Below are 7,587 nucleotides of genomic sequence, written 5' to 3'. Positions count from 1 at the left end.
ATCATCCTTGCTGTACACACCTTTTGAGAGAGACATACATGAATTAAAATTTGATAGAATACTCTATCTGCTTCACTTATATCTTTTGAGCTAGATAATTTTGCTCTATGTGCTTCACTTATATCTTTTGAGCTAGATAATTTTGCTCTATATGCTTCACTTATATCCTTTGAGCTAGATAATTTTGCTCTATGTGCTTCACTTAGATCTTTTAGAGCACGGTGGTGGATTCGTTTTAAAGAAACTATTGATCTCGCATGCTTCACTTAAATTAAATTGAGAGTCTCTTAATTGCATGGTAATTTGCCTAATAATAATATGCTTGGTATTCAAGATTTGTGAAACTTTCTTTTGAGTGTGTTGAATACTAAGAAAAGATTCAAGCATGATAATTGTCTTGAGATATGGAGGTGATAATATTAAAGTCATGCTAGTTGAGTAGTTGTGAATTTAAAGAATACTTGTGTTGAAGTTTGTGATTCCCGTAGCATGCATGTATGGTGAACCGTTATGTGATGAAGTCGGAGCATGATTTATTTATTGATTGTCTTCCTTATGAGTGGCGGTCGGGGACAAGCGATGGTCTTTTCCTACCAATCTATCCCCCTAGGAGCATGCGGGTAATACTTTGCTTTGATAACTTCTAATTTTTTGCAATAAGTATATGAGTTCTTTATGACTAATGTTGAGTCCATGGATTATACGCACTCTCACCCTTCCACCCTTGCTAGCCTCTCTAATACCGCGCACCTTTCGCCGGTATCATACACCTACCATATACCTTCCTCAAAATAGCCACCATACCTACCTATTATGGCATTTCCATAGCCATTCCGAGATATATTGCCATGCAACTTTCCACCATCTAGTTCATCATGACACATCCATCATTGTCATATTGCTGAGCATGATCATGTAGTTTACATAGTATTTGTGGCAAAGCCACCGTTCATAATTCTTTCATACTTGTCACTCTTTATTCATTGCATATCCCGGTACACCGCCGGAGGCATTCATATAGAGTCATACTTTGTTTTAGTATCGAGTTGTAATCATTGAGTTGTAAATAAATAGAAGTGTGATGATCATCATTCAATAGATCATTGTCCCAAAAAAAAGAAAGGCCAAAGAAAAAAAGAAGGCCCAAAAAAATATAAATAAATAAAAAAGGGGCAATGCTACTATCCTTTTTTCCACACTTGTGCTTCAAAGTAGCACCATGATACAGCAAGTCTCATATATTGTGCTTCAAAGTAGCACCATGTTCTTCATATAGAGAGTCTCATATATTGTCACTTTCATATACTAGTGGGAATTTTACGTTATAGAACTTGCTTGTATATTCCAATGATGGGCTTCCTCAAATTGCCCTAGGTCTTCGTGAGCAAGCAAGTTGGATGCACACCCACTAGTTTCTTTTGTTGAGCTTTCATACATTTATAGCTCTAGTGCATCCGTTGCATGGCAATCCCTACTCACTCACATTGATATCTATCAATGGGCATCTCCATAGCCCGTTGATACGCCTAGTTGATGTGAGACTATCTTCTCCTTTTTGTCTTCTCCACAACCACCATTCTATTCCACCTATAGTGCTATATCCATGGCTCACGCTCATGTATTGCGTGAAGATTGAAAAAGTTTTGAAAAAGTTAGAGTATGGAACAATTGTTTGGCTTGTCACCGGGGTTGTGCATGATTTAAATACTTTGTGTGGGGAAGATGGAGCATAGCCAGACTATATGATTTTGTAGGGATAACTTTCTTTGGCCATGTTATTTTGAGAAGACATAATTGCTTTGTTAGTATGCTTGAAGTATTATTATTTTCTATGTCAATATAAACTTTTGTCTTGAATCTTTCTAATCTGAATATTCATACCAAAATTAAGAAGATTTGCATTGAAATTATGCCAAGTAGCACTCCGCATAAAAAATTCTCGTTTTATCATTTACCTACTCAAGGACGAGCAGGAATTAAGCTTGGGGATGCCTGATACGTCTCCAACGTATCTATAATTTTTGATTGCTCCATGCTATATTATCTACTGTTTTGGACTATATTGGGCTTTATTTTCCACTTTTATATTATTTTTGGGACTAACCTATTAACCGGAGGCCCAGCCCAGAATTGTTGTTTTTTGCCTATTTCAGTGTTTCGGATAAACGGAATATCAAACGGAGTCCAAACGGAATAAAATCTTCAGAAACGTGATTTTCTCACCGCACGTGATCCAGGAGACTTGGACCCTACTTCAAGGGATCAAAGAGGTGGTCACGAGGATGGGGGGCGCCCCCCCCCCTAGGGCGCGCCCCCTGCCTCGTGGGCCCCTCGGTGCTCCACCGATGTACTCCTTCCTCCTATATATACACACGTACCCCCAAACGATCAGAACAGGAGCCAAAAACCTAATTCCACCGCTGCAACTTTCTGTATCCACGAGATCCCATCTTGGGGCCTGTTCCGGAGCTCCCCCGAAAGAGGGCCATCATCACGGAGGGCTTCTACATCATCATAGCCCCTCCGATGAAGTGTGAGTAGTTTACCTCAGACCTTCGGGTCCATAGTTAGTAGCTAGATGGCTTCTTCTCTCTCTTTGAATCTCAATACAAAGTTCTCCCCCTCTCTTGTGGAGATCTATTCGATGTAATCTTCTTTTTGCGGTGTGTTTGTTGAGGCCGATGAATTGTGAGTTTATGATCAAGTCTATCTATGAATAATATTTGAATCTTCTCTGAATTCTTTTATGCATGGTTGGTTATCTTTGCAAGTCTCTTCGAATTATCCGTTTGGTTTGGCCAACTAGATTGATAGTTCTTGCCATGGGAGAAGTGCTTAGCTTTGGGTTTGATCTTGCGGTGTCCTTACCCAGTGACAGAAGGGGCAGCAAGGCACGTATTGTATCTTGCCATCGAGGATAACAAGATGGGGTTTATTTCATATTGCATGAATTTATCTCTCTACATCATGTCATCTTGCTTAAGGCGTTACTCTATTTTTAACTTAATACTCTAGATGCATGCTGGATAGCGGTCGATGAGTGGAGTAATAGTATTAGATGCAGAATCGTTTCGATGTACTTGTCACGGACGTGATGCCTATATACATGATCATGCCTAGATATTCTCATAATTATGCATAATTCTATCAATTTCTCAACAGTAATTTGTTCACCCACCGTAGAATACTTATGCTCTTGAGAGAAGCCACTAGTGAAACCTATGGCCCTCGGGTCTATTCTCATCATATCAATCTCCATTACTTTTATATTGTTTTGCTATTTACTTTGCTTTTACTTTTTACTTTGCATCTTTATATCAAAAATATCAAAAATATTCTATCTATCAGATCTCACTCTCGTAAGTGACCGTGAAGGGCTTGACAACCCCTAATCGCATTGGTTGCGAGTAGCTATCGTTTTGTGCAGGTACGAGGGACTTGAGCGTGGGCTCCTACTGGATTGATACCTTGGTTCTCAAAAACTGAGGGAAATACTTACGCTACTCTGCTGCATCATCCCTTCCTCTTCGGGGAAAACCAATGCAAGATCAAGACGTAGCAGGCAGCGCGATGCTCTGAAATGAATAAATGGAAGTGTGTCTCGTCTGGAAAGAGGAGTGACCTCTTATAGACGAGGCGAGTTGCAACTGACCCCTCGGTAGTGGAAGATAAATGGATGCCCACTAGAGAGAGGAAGAGAAACAATACACCGAGACTGTTCGGATTCATCTCCCACTAGAAGAAAAAAAGTTTCAAATTTTTTTCTTGCGTGGCAAAAACAAGGTAGCACACACACGTGGCATAGGTCCTAGCATGGCTTGGCTCGATCACAAAACATGATGCACATGCAAGGCATGACATGGTATGTGGCAGGCGGACAGAGAAGGAGGAGCACGCGCGCGTGTGTCCTCTTCTCAAGCTCTTATTGTTATGTGGAACAACTTACCTTATAAGTTGGTCTACCACATCCTCCACTAGCATGGTGAAACTAAACTTTCCACACCCCTCTGTCATGAATGGACCACATGGCCTTTGGGATTTCCTAGAAATTATTTGATAAAATTTTGAATTATTAAATGGGTTGGGACCAATAATTTCAACAATCTCCCACCAGATCCCATAGGCACATAAAGTTTGTCTGTGGTTTCACAACATGTTTATATATCGGTATTTCGATGATGATTGTTAAGTTGAAATTCCACCTAGAACTCAATGCTACGCTCATTCACAACCTGAACAGTGGGCTACCCTTGAACTGCAAGTTTTATTTAAACATGTTTCACGCAAAGCCTTGACCGATACTAGACCGTTGAAAAGCTTTTCAGCATGTAGGAGCATATACATCATACTCCGGGGGGCTCTTCATGAGTTTATTAGAGAGCATCCAACTCTCATAGACTGCAATGTTTAACAGTTTAACTCATATAGGTATGTTCTTTCAAGATGTTCCGCGCGACAACATCTTTGCCTAGGCAAGCCATTCAGAACATGTTAAGGTAAATATTAATCTGTCATACAGATTAGGAGAGATTTGCATCGTAACGGAGTGGATAAAAGTAAGTACTCTCCTCTCGTTTACCCAATAGCTTGTCTTGTCAATTCTAATTCACGAGATCTCCGATCACATAGAATGGGTTACCACCATGAACAAATTATGTAGTGGGTCTCTATCCCATCTCCCTCTATGCATACAATATTCCATGATAAACCCTTTGTGAGGGGATCTGCCAAATTATTTGATGTGTTTATAACTTTATAACCATAAATTTAAAGTTTTTTTTATAAATCTAACATATTCCGTTCTCCTTCCCACATGTCTTGATGACTTATTATTGTCCTTATAACCATTTACCTTGGCTATCACCGTTTGATTATCATAGTTCATTAGGATAGTTGATTTTGGTTTTTGAATCACCAGCAAGTCCATCAAGAGTTCTCGAAGCCACTCTGCTTCAACAGTTGTTGTGTCTAATGCTATGAGTTTTGCTTCCATTATTGATGTTGTTAAGATGGTCTGTTGGCTAGACTTCTAGGAAATAGCACCACCACTAAGTGGCACATAACCACTTGTAGCTTTAAGCTCATCAACATCAGATATCCAATTTGCATCACTATATCCCTCTTGTACCCTTGGGTACCCATTATAGTGAAGCCCATAACTCGAAGTACCTTTCATATAGTGCATTATCCTTTCAAGAGCATGTCCATGAACATCTCCCAAATTTGAAACAAACTGACTTGGTTTGCTCATTGCAAATGAGATGTCAGGTATCTAGCTGAGTACATGATCGAGCCAATGCTTCAACAATATGTCAATATATACTTTGTTTATCCTTAGTTCTTTTAAATCAACACATTCGGATTGTAAGGTGTTGGAGAAGGTTTACAATCTAAATATCCAAAGCGACTCGGAACCTTCTCCACATAGTGAGATTGCAATAGTGTTATCCCACCATTATCACCTCAAAAAATCTTGATGTTCAAGATAACATCAGTTATTCCAAGGTCTTTCAAGCGGGACGCCCGTCTATCGAGCTTCAAAGCTCGAGCTATGGCAGCCACGTGTGAATTAGAGCTAGACGGCGCACAAATGAAATGAAACAAAGAAAAAGTGGTGGGAAGAGACATGGCTCACCTCGGAGATCTCGATGGTGAGCTAGGTGAGGGCTGGGGAAGTGGAACAACAACAAGATCAAGGTGCAGGCTTCGGTAGCCGGAGCTTGAGATGCAACAGACGAAGGTGAGGTAGAGGAGGTGACCTATGCATTGTTGCCTCCTAGGCGGAAGAAGCTAACATCGGGGAAGAAGAGGCACATGGCCGCGCGTTCCGGGGTCGCCGATGACGCGTCTTCCTCGCCGGTGTTGCTCGTCTCGACGTGGTCACCATGGCTGCCGATCACCGCAGAGACGCATAGCAAATGTTCGATGAAATGTATGAGCCAAATATAGGGAGTTAAGTTTAGGGGTTTGGTTAAAAACCACACATTTTTAGAGGAGTAAATATACTCCTCTAAAGGATACTCGGTTGTTTATAACTCACGGGCTAAACTATGTTCTGTAGTCCGTTCTCCAAGACCATCCGGGTTTTCTTTAAAAAAATCCTACTTATCTGGTACTACTCCCTAGCTAATTTATTCATTCTATGCTTGTCGTCTAAGCCCCAAAGTCCTTGAGTTGCTTTGGATATTTCCCACTAATCATTGTTGATGCAGCTCTTATTAGAATTATGAGCAATCTCATAAAGATTTCGAAAAAAACTAAGGGGTGATTGAATCGCACGTACAGTAGTACTTGTTTTGAAGAATTTCTTATAGGAAGGACAAAGGGTTGTGTTGGCTACCCCCCCCCCCCCCCCAAATTTTGGGCCAATCAAACATTCACGCCTCATAAAGGACAAAGGGTGGCGACATAATCGGATTGGTCCACCACCTCCTTCGATATGGGCGTAATGTCGGTCTTATACGAATTTACTCATGCCAACATGTTAGTTCTTTTTGTCAGACTGTCTGTGTTGATTGTGTGTATCCTAGCTATGCAGAGGTCAGGCATTACTCGCTATGCTTTGTATCTATTTGATACTAAGTTTTAAGTTACTAAAAGAGCTCTTTATCGAAGAATGAGACCATGTGCAAAGATAAATGAGTGATTCCACTCGACAGACAACGATTCACTTGCTCACACTTGGCAGTTATGCATCAACCAATAGTTACTAGATAAAGTTTAAATTTTATTGAATCTTCTTCATCAATCACGTCGAATAGTCTTATTTGACATTCGTTTTTTACCCTTATCATATCCGGTTGCAGCAACATTGGTTTTTTGTGAAAGATATGCAGTCGCTTTGACCCTTATGATATCCATGTGCTAAACATTGTTTCTCGCATAGATCGAGTGTGCAACGTTCCATAACAAAACACGGCGGCTTGCCGACCATCGTGCCCTTTGTATCTGCATGCATGTGATCACAACAGTAACTTCCCGGTTGCTAACATGCAAATGTGTATGAAAATATTAAGAGAAAAGAAGACAGAAAGAAATGTACCCATGATCCTTCCTTCTACAAGAGAGGGCAGGGAAGTGGTAGTCATGACAACAAGAGCCAGCAGGCACATAGCCTGCCCGCTATTCTTGATAAGCGCCATTAGGAGTACTTGAGTAGCTAGCTTTCTTGTTGTTCTGCTACTGTTCTTGTGAATATGTCGTATAAGCTATGTCCCTATGCTAGGGTTTATATAACTCCATGGGCATTGATTATTTTTTCTTCTTTGGATGTTATTAACTCTATCCTTAAATAGCACACATATCCATCCAATAAATGTGATCTTTTAAACTCTATCCTTAAATCGCACACATATCCATCCAATAAATGTGATCTTTTGTGCTGCAATGGCATTGATTATTTATTTCTTTCTTTGGATGTTATTAACTCTATATTTAAATACCAGCACACATATCCATCCAATAAATGGTGACCTTTTTTGTGTTCCCGTTAATTGTTTCCTTTACCACATCCCCTTTTCTATCTTTTGTTTGCTCTTTTTTCTTGTGATGGAAAGCATTGAGTTTTATTCCTGTATATAGCAATAA

At 40.1% G+C, this 7,587-nt stretch overlaps 1 long non-coding RNA gene across 1 annotated transcript; it reads right to left on the bottom strand.

The window, feature by feature from the left end:
* Positions 1-6,649: 6,649 nt before the first annotated feature.
* LOC123149304 (uncharacterized) lies at positions 6,650-7,185 on the bottom strand. Its single transcript, XR_006474599.1, has 2 exons — positions 7,043-7,185; positions 6,650-6,948 (listed from the first exon to the last, which is right to left on the bottom strand). It is a non-coding gene; the product is annotated as an uncharacterized lncRNA (long non-coding RNA).
* Between the last annotated feature and the right edge of the window lie 402 nt (positions 7,186-7,587).

The sequence above is a fragment of the Triticum aestivum genome, chromosome 7A (assembly GCF_018294505.1).
Source record: "Triticum aestivum cultivar Chinese Spring chromosome 7A, IWGSC CS RefSeq v2.1, whole genome shotgun sequence".
Taxonomy (NCBI): Eukaryota; Viridiplantae; Streptophyta; class Magnoliopsida; order Poales; family Poaceae; genus Triticum; species Triticum aestivum.
Note: the sequence above shows the minus strand (reverse complement) of the source record. Positions and strands in the feature narration are given on the sequence as shown.